At 43.4% G+C, this 9,496-nt stretch overlaps 1 protein-coding gene across 4 annotated transcripts in view; it reads left to right on the forward strand.

Annotated features, from left to right (window-relative positions):
- Window positions 1-391: 391 nt before the first annotated feature.
- FAM49B (family with sequence similarity 49, member B) overlaps window positions 392-9,496 on the forward strand; it is a 106,305-nt gene continuing 97,200 nt past the window's right edge. For 3 of the 4 annotated variants that reach the window (XM_011938178.1, XM_011938175.1, XM_011938176.1), the window contains exon 1: window positions 392-665. The gene's annotated coding sequence lies outside the window, so the exon portion shown is untranslated. The remainder of the gene's footprint in view (window positions 666-9,496) is intronic. The other variant, XM_011938179.1, reaches the window with a different exon arrangement.

Here is a 9,496-nt window from a genome sequence, read left to right on the forward strand (position 1 = left end):
GCCTAGCGGTTCCAGGCGTGGGGTATGGCAACTTCGCAGGGCTCAGCATCGAGTCCCGATGTCCAGTTCCTGCCATTTCCAAGCCCGCTAACAAGAGGCAGGTCACCGCCACCTCTGAACCTCCGTTTCCCATCTGTACATCAGAAAAGCTGGAAGACCCCAACCCACTCAGAAGCTATCTCGGCGCGACGGTGCTGCCCCTTTAAGTAGGCCGGGGGGTTGCAAGGGGGTGGCCACGCCTCCTTCCACAGCACGCCGCGCCCGCCGACCACCTGTCTCTGGATTCGCCCCGCCCCTTCGGGAGGGGCGGGGAGGAGGGGCGGAGAAGATAGGCTAAGGATTTACCTTGCGGGGCGGGCGTGCGGCGCATGCGCACGGCCGGACAGGTCCGCGGCGCCCTCACTTCCTGGCATTCCCTCCTCCCCCTCCTCGTCGTTACCCTGTACATCCGGGTCACTTGCCCTCCCCACTCGGAGCCGCCGCCGCTGCCGCTTGGCTTGTCGCGGCTCCGCCACAGGGGCAGGTGCTGAGGGGCTCCCGGTCCGGCTGCTGCCGCTCCCCCGCTCCGGACCCGGGGCTCCCCCTAGCGCCGTTGAGGAGCCGCCTCTGCGGCTCGAGGAGGGCGGAGGAGCGGGACTGAGAGCGTCTGGAGGCTCGAGGGGAGGGTGAGTGATTGGTTTTTGCCATTTTCCCTTCTTCTCTCACACTCCTCGCTTTCCTGCCCCGCGACCCCATTTTGGCGAAGAGGCGGGTGCGGCGGGGCCCGCGCTGGCGCGGGGCTTCCTCCTTCCCAGACGCGTTGGGCCCGCCCCCGGCCCCGCGGCGCCCCGGGGCCGCTTCCTCTCTGGCCCCGCGGCCCCGGCCTGCCCCCGGCGCTCATTCATTCGGGTCTTCCTTTCTTCCGCCCCCTTCCTTCCACTGGCACCTCCATGCGCGCTCTCGCCGCCCCCTCCCACCCCAGATCCTGCGCCCTCCAGTGACTCCTTGCACCCCGGCTCGTCCCTCCCGCGTCGGCGTTGTCCCCCCGCCCCATCCCGACTCCTACCACTCGTTCCTCTTCGCTGCCGCTTTTCCTTCTTCTCATCCCCTCTTCCCGTCCCCAGCTCCACACCCCTTTCTCCTCCCGACTTCACCACGCCTCGCCTCGACACCCAGTCCTGGTCACTGGTGTTGAAGTTGGTGTCTTGATCGCTCCCCATCACTTCGCCTTCCACCTGCGCGGCCAGACCTTCCAACTTAGATACTGCGTTGTCCTTTTAATTAATGCTCAACGTTTAAAGTCCAGATTCTCAGTCTTAGGGTGTGGTCTTAGTTTGTTTCCAAACACGCAATTTCTACTCTAATTACCCACATCTATAACTGTCAAACTCTAGTGAAAGTGGCAATTGCTGTGTGTGTGTGTGTGTGTGTGTGTGTACGCGCGCGCGTGTGTTTTAACCTCATGGCTATTCTGGGTCATGCTGAGTACCTTTTTTCTTTTTTTCCTGGAAGACTTCTATGATGGATTAATTTCCTCTGAGTGTAAAATTTGGCAGATTATTATTATTCTTTCTACTCCTCTGGATTCCTCCTCACTTGGTCCCTTGACTGATTTGCAACATTACCTGTTAATACGTTGCTGTAGAAATGTTTGTTGGTGATATTTCTTGTCTCATCTGTCAACAACATTTTCTGAGTACCCCCCGTGTGCAGAATACTGATGAAATGCCCGAATACTTGGAGTACCACAAAGTGCCATTCTGGATAAGACAAAGGTTTTTGGAATTTGGTTACACATTTTTTCCTACTTCTGTGTAAGTGTATTGAGTTTGCCACCTTTTTAATCTCTATGTGAAAAATGTATGTCAGTCAGTTTTGTGTGTTTTAAGTCTTACTGTGTGGGAGATCGGCATTCCAGAGAAGTGTTTTATATAGCTAAAGGAATTTCAATCACTCGGTGTTTGGTGACTTACTATCGCAAATCATTTTAGACAAATATACCTCAAGAAAAACACCCTGATCCTTTTAATTCTTTAATTGTATTTAGTAATAGAAACAGAAGCTTTGTGTCTAGAACTGTTTGATAACTGGGGCTTATTTGATAGCCTGTTTGTAGAGTGTTGCAGTTAACTGAAACTCCCTAATCAGCATTCATAAAATGAAATGACAGCACTTTTTTTTTCGTGTGACTTTCATATCCATGATAATGAACTCCAAGAGAGGCTTGTAGTCCTAAAGCACACCTACTTGCACATTATTGTGATGATGCCATTGCTGTCAGTATTTATGGCAGCATTTTCTAACAGCTTCGTTTTTGGGGAGCTTGGTGTTAAAAAGGTACTTGACTGTTTGTCCCTGCTTAGGTTTTAGATAACCACTTCAACAGTTAGATTTCTTAATGAGAGAGAGAGAGAAAGAATATATATTTGCAGAACAGTTTTGCTAGATAATAATCTTTGAAAATCTTTAAAACTTTAATAGTGATGTAGCTGTTTGTGAGGAACCTCTTGCTTTGTAAAACGTTCTAGACTATATAGTATTAATTTTAGATTATGTAATTGAATAGAGGCTAGATTTTTCTCTCTCAAGAAAGTGGTTGATCAGAGGGAGTCGTGGTTAGTAAGTTAATTCTAGTTGCCCCAGAAGTATAATTTCAGATGTCGAGTAAAGCTAAATGAATGCAGTTTATTTTTGATAGATTTTTGATTGACGTTTAAACTAATCGAAGTTAAAATTCATCTCTCTGAATTCTTCAGGAATAAACAGATTTTAAAAATTTACAGGTTAAATTAGTGTCCCTCTTGAGATTATTTCACTCATATCTGAAATGGTCATTTATCTTTATATAGTAAATAACAATTGATAGAGAAGTATAAAGGGGTGCTTATTTTACTCCTAGTCTCCGTGGGGGAAAATACTGGATTGTCACTTATTTGAGGTTACTTGACTCCTACTAAGTATTAATGCATTCAACTGTAAGAACTTAAAATTTTCTCTTACATTGTTTAAGGAAAACAAGACTGTAATAGTTGGAAATAACTTAGTGGCATACCTCCTATTTTTGGTCTCTTCTGTAACTACACCAGAGTTTAGCGCAGTGCCTGCCTGGTGCATAGTGGGTACTCAATAATTATGTTTTGAACAATTGAGTTAATAGCAAGGTCAAAGAATCTTAAACTGTAACAGCATTTTGTAATTATGTGGCAAAAATTTTTGAAAAAGATGTTGATTGCTCTGAGCTGTAGTTTTTTTCAGGTATCTTGTATATTTTTAAGACTGCTGGCCAGATGCAGTGGCTCACGCCTGTAATCCCAACATTTTGGGAGGCCGAGGCGGGCTGATCACAAGGTCAGGAGATTGAGACCATCCTGGCTAACACGGTGAAACCTCGTCTCTACTAAAAATACAAAAAAATTAGCTGGGCGTGGTGGTGGGCACCTGTAGTCCCAGCTACTTGGGAGGCTTAGGCAGGAAAATGGCGCCAACCTGGGAGGTGGAGCTTGCAGTGAACCGGGATCGCACCACTGCACTCCAGCCTGGGCAACAGTGCAAGACTCCATCTCAAAAAAAAAAAAAAAAAAGACTGCTATATTGGCTTATTTAATTTGCTTTGAGATCTTTGGGTGAGGATGTATAGATATGATTTTGTGTTATATTTTAGTGCATAGAATGGATTTGTTTGCTTAGAATGGGCATTTGATATATGTATCTTGTCAGCATTCATGAACAACAGTGAATTCAAATAATTTCTTGTGCATTTAGTTTCTGAAAGTCCACATAAATATTGTTGGATGTGTGAGCTCATTCTGTATTATGATCAGTTCACTAAATCCTAGCTCTTAATTATGCTGTAATATTGAACACCTACTATATGCCAGATTTCTTATAACCATTAGATTAGTTTTATAGCAACTCTGCAATGTGTAATTTAACTTCTATTTAATTCCTAATTAACATTAGGAAAGTGAGGCTCAGAGAGCTTAGGTTAGAGGTATGCCATTAATCATAATTAAATATTTCCAATTACGTATACTTGTCAAGTATACTCTCAATTGGGAGATGTTGAATCTGGCGTTTGAACCCATCACGTTTACTTAAATTCTATTTCAATGTACTAATCTTATATTTTATAGGAAGTATTTGTAAAACATACTTAAAACAGCAAATCTCAAAACTTTTTCTTTTTCAGCTGCCATGGAGGATGGATAATGTTCACTTGTTCTGTACTCTCCTGTAAGCATATACAGGATTGACAGCTAGCTGTAGTTTCACCCCTTTCCCACTTATACAAGTAATTAGAATGCAAATGAGTCACATCTGTAAACTTTTTAAACAAAGAAATCATTCTTAGAATTTTGATTATTTAAATATAAACATTTCTTGCAACACACCTTTACATCTGGATAATGGTACCATGGGTCAGAATGACTACTTTTAAAGATATTGTGTGATTTTAAGTAGAAGACTTAATGCAGAGATATATTTTTGTAGCTATTTAATTCATTTTGAAAAGATTGATCATCAACATTAAGGTATTCTTGTATGTGACACTGTGAAGCCTGAGTCCTGTACGGTTATTTTTTGCTAATGCAGTAATCTCTTCTTGGTGTATTTTAGTTGATGCATTATGTATGATACATATTAAATTCTAGATTGATACAAACCCTTTCTACTGTGTTTCGAGCAGGGGTCCCCAACCCCTGGGCCATGGCCTGTTGGGAACCGGACTGCACAACAGGACGTGAGCGGCATTACTCCCTGAGGTCTGCCTCCTGTTAGATCAGCAGAGACAGCATTAGATTCTCATAGTAGCGTGAACCTTGTTGTGAACTGTGCATTAGAGGGATCCAGGTTTTGTGCTCCATGTGAGAATCTAACGCCTGGTAATCTGAGGTGGAACAGTTTCATCCTGAAACCATTCCGTCACCCTGTCTGTGGAAAAATTGTCTTCCATGAAACCGTTTCCTGGTGCCAAAAAGGTTGGGGACCATTGATCTAGAATATTTATTCCTTCCATTCATAATTTGGCATGTCCTCAGATAATCCAGATTAACCTGAATACTACTTTAGGTCAAGCATTTTCAGAAAACACTTGATAAGAAAGAAATTATGACATAGTCCCAGATGTCATAATGTGACATATGTCATATTGTTCCCGGACCAAACTGAGGGTCAGGCTGCTATTTCTCATGGCCCAATAACGAGATGCAGGTGAACTGGAGAGGAAGAGAGTTTTTATTTTCTGCAACCAGTTATAGGGAGAAGGCCTGGAAATTATTGCCAGACCAACTCAAAATTACAAAGTTTTCCAGAGCTTATATGCCTTCTAAGTTATATGTCTACATGTAAGTGTGCATTCGTCTAAATAACATAAGTGATTAACTTCTTTTAGTCTATAACTGAGGTCGAAGTCCTGAAGAGCTTCCTCCGGAGCCTCAGTAAATTTACTTAATCTAAATGGGTCCAGTTGCTGGGGGTGATTACCCTTATATTGTCTCCTGCAAAATCATAGAGGTTTGGGGAATACCTTCAGACCCCCAGTAAACTTGTTTGTGGAGACTTAGGGAGTTTCTTCAGACCTATAATAAAACTTGTTTAATCCTAAATGGGTCCTGTTAAGAATTCGTTCATTGTTTTATCATGCTTTAAGGCCCAGGAAAGGCCTAGGCAAAACTGGTGATGAGCTTTTGTTAGTCTCAGTCTTTGTATAAGGGCACTGGCTTTTAATATTTAACTGAACCACCCAGTCAGTACTGGAACAGTTGTTGTGGAGGCCTGCATGAGTGAAACCTGGCCTGCCGCAATATGACATAATATATCGTAATATATATTACGACATATCATAATGACATATAATGTGATAATTTAAGGATTATTTATGCCATTTATCTTAGGATAATAAAGAATCGAATTCTGTGAAATCTGTGACCTGAGGTACACTTTTATAGTTTGTTGACTTGTTGACTTTGCCAAATCCTCTAATCAGTAAAAATCCTCTAATTGAGAGATTCTTCTCATTGTAACGTTCTAGTATGTATGGACAAAAACATTGAATTTAATTTGACAAATTTGCTTTATATGATAATGTGAAGATCCTCAGATTATTAAATGGGAGTAACGTCCCTGTTACATGCCTAGCTAAACTGTTGTGAAATTTTTATGTTAATTTCAATTCAACATAACAAGGAAGGCGGCATATGATTTTACTAATGTATTTCTAAGTCAAATGATTATTAAAAATAATTTTGTTTTTGATCACCTGGCACAATATGTGGTATATAGATTGCCATTAACTACCCAAGTAGTTATCGAGCACATAAGTAGGGTTATATTACAGTGAATAAATCATTTGTGGTTCTTCCTTACAGTAGAATAGAAGATATAGAGAGAGTGTGAATTCAGTGATATGTGTTACATAGGTACCTAATCTTTTTTTTTCTTTTTTTTTTTTTTGAGATGGAGCCTCACTCTGTCGCCAGGCTGAAATGCAGTGGCACAATCTCGGCTCATTGCAACCTCCAACTCCCTGGTTCAAGAAATTCTCCTGCCTCAACCTCCCCAGTAACTGGGATTGCAGGCACATGCCATCACGCCTGGCTAATTTTTGTATTTTTAGTAGAGATGGGGTTTCACCATGTTGGCCAGGATGGTCTCGGATCTTTGGACCTCGTGATCCGCCCGCCTCTGCCTTAGGTACCTAATCTTAACTAGTTCAAGATTAAAAGACCCTGTTGTAATGTCATCTAAACTCTGACCTGAAGAGTAGACCAGTCAGTCAAGAGGGAGAGTTTACATGGGGGTAGGAAGAGAGAGAGAGGCAAAAAGCCTGAAGATAAGAGAAGTCATGTTAGAAACTGATACTGGTTATAGTATGACAGTAATGGAGACTGTAAAGGAAGACTGGGAAAGATGAAGCTGAAGAGGTAGACGAGAAGTAAACCATCTGCATGAGTCATGTTGACAAGTCCCATTCAGTTCCAGCTGAAGGCAATGGGGAAACCATTATAGGATCTTAATAGGGGAGAGAGTAAAATACTCAAGTTGTCGTTTGGAAAGATTGTCCGGACTGCTTCTGGAGAATGTATTAAAGGTGAAGTGAGATTGGATGCAGGGAGACAAATTAAAAGGCTGTTGCTAATATCCAGGAAAGAATATTGATGATGTCAAATCTATAAGATGTGATGATTTACTGGATGCGGGCTTCATTGAGTCAGTAGCTTTGCCTCCAGTGGTAGAGTAGGGGATAAAGTTTTCCCCAAAGGGCTAGGTGCCAGTCCTTTTTCATGTAAAGTTGAGATCCTTCTTGGGGCTTAGGCTAAGCCAGGTGTGTTTCACGTAAGCATTTTCCATTGATTTACGGCATTGTTAGTCATTGAGTGTAAGCTGACTCTGGGAACATCAGGCTGGACACTTGTGAGGCCTCCATGAGTTGGGCATTCAGTTTCCACTGGAATCCAGAAGCAAGCTAATAGCTGTTTTTCAGAAGGCATAAACCTGATTGCTGTGTCAGGGAGGCAAAGTGTTCAAAACCCCAAGGGGCACCTGTAGGTGGAGGCTGCCTCTTTTTGCCAAATCCTCTCATCAGCGAAATCATGAGACTTATGGCTCAGAGTGGTCCTTAGGATTGTGGGGCCCCAAAGGTACTAGTGCACTTTTCTACATACAGCCCTTTCTGATTGGAAAAATCCTCACTGGCTCTTAAGTGAGTCTTTTAAGTACAAAAAGATAACACATCAGTTCTTCTTCTTCTTCTTCTTTTTGTTACCAAGTCTCTCTCTGTTGCCCAGGCTGGAGTGCAATGGCGTGATCTTGGCTCACTGCAACCTCCGCCTCCTGGGTTCAAGTGATTCTCCTACCTCAGCCTCCTAAGTAACTGGAACTACAGGCACACGCCACCATGCCCAGCTAATTTTATATTTTCACTGGAGACAGGGTTTCATCATGTTGGTCAGGTCTCGAACTTCCAACCTCAAGTGATCTGCCTGCGTCGGCCTCCCAAAGTGCTGGGATTACAGGTGCGAGCCACTGCACCCAGCTTTTCAGTTCTTACTATACGTTATGACGTAGAGGCAACAATAGCACATTGAATTGGTCCAAAACATGCCACCCATAAGTCACATTTATTTTCCTAACCACTGTAAACCCTGCCCAGACCCTGTTAGCTTAATCTGAGTGTCTGCCTGACAGGACTAGATAGAATGGTTACCTAGGTGCCTGTTTCCAAGAGAACCAAAAAATTTTGAATCTCTCCCTGAACTTCTCTGGGCAAACCTCCTGGTATGTCTGGCCTTCAGTCCATCTTGGGGATCAAGGAGACCTCAGCCCCGTTCCTAACCGTCTTTCTCATTAAAGTAGAAGAGTTTGGGGGTGGGAGCAGAGAGGGATCAGGGAGTGGGGAGGGGGAGAGAGCAACTCGGTGCTGGTAATCAAGGCTTTATATTCACTTTATATTCTCTCGCAGTTTAATGTTTTTGGTCTACTTGAAGCTCTGTACTTGGCAGCAAGGCCATCATTACTTACACCATTTCTTTTAGTTTGGGGGTTTGGCTCAGCAATTACAGCCACAGCCTTTCACCTGGGACCATGGGGCTTGTTGCCCTTATTATGATATTCCCCTCCTTCCACCGGCCCAGAGGATAGTGAACAACTACCAAGCCACCATTTGGGTGGCTAATTTCAGCCTCACTTCTCACTGCTCAGTTTCTAAATATTAATTCCACTCCTGTTCATTAACAGGTAAACAGGTGGGGGAATCTTTATTCCCCCCTTCTTCCCATCCACCACTAGGATCACTCTCAGATCCCAGGGTGTCTTCCCTTGTCCCAGAACTCAGTCTGCAGGGCCTTTATCCTTTCTCTTAGAGAGTTATGGCTATGTCAGCATCCCACCCGCTTTCCCCAGAACTGTCAAGAACCATGATGGGCTGAGATTTTATCCTACTTGCAAGCTAATAAGTTATCCTGCCACATTTTCATGGAATCTGGTAGAAGACATGAAACTCCTGTGTTAAAGATCAAGGGCAGACAGTTATTCTCTATCATAGTAGTAGCCATTGTATCAGCATTTGTGCTGGTTTTCTGAGCCTCACTCTACAGGATGACATGAAGAGGACCAGGTAATACTTGTGCACACAGTGGGCTATCTTGTTGGAGAGAAGCCCTGATTTAAGGGAACCCAAATCTTTTCTAATGAGCAATAAGCATGCTGCCCTTTGCTCTGGAGGGATACATTATATTTATTATACTGAACGGACAGTAAGCATGCTTGTCCCTTGCTCCAGAAGGAGATACTATCTTTATTTCTCAAGGCTGTTCACTCTACAAACATTCTTGAAAAGATACTCTCTAGAGCAAAGGGCAGCTGGTACCTCTGCCTGTACTGTATGAAAAAGAGATACCTATGAAGCAGCCTGCCCTACATGGTGAAACCCTGTCTCTACTGAAAATGCAAAAAATTAGCTGAGTGAAGTGGCGAGCGCCTGTAATCCCAGCTACTCAGGAGGCTGAGGCAGGAGAAT

The sequence above is a fragment of the Colobus angolensis genome, unplaced genomic scaffold, assembly GCF_000951035.1.
Source record: "Colobus angolensis palliatus isolate OR3802 unplaced genomic scaffold, Cang.pa_1.0 Scaffold17, whole genome shotgun sequence".
In the NCBI taxonomy this organism is placed as follows: domain Eukaryota; kingdom Metazoa; phylum Chordata; class Mammalia; order Primates; family Cercopithecidae; genus Colobus; species Colobus angolensis.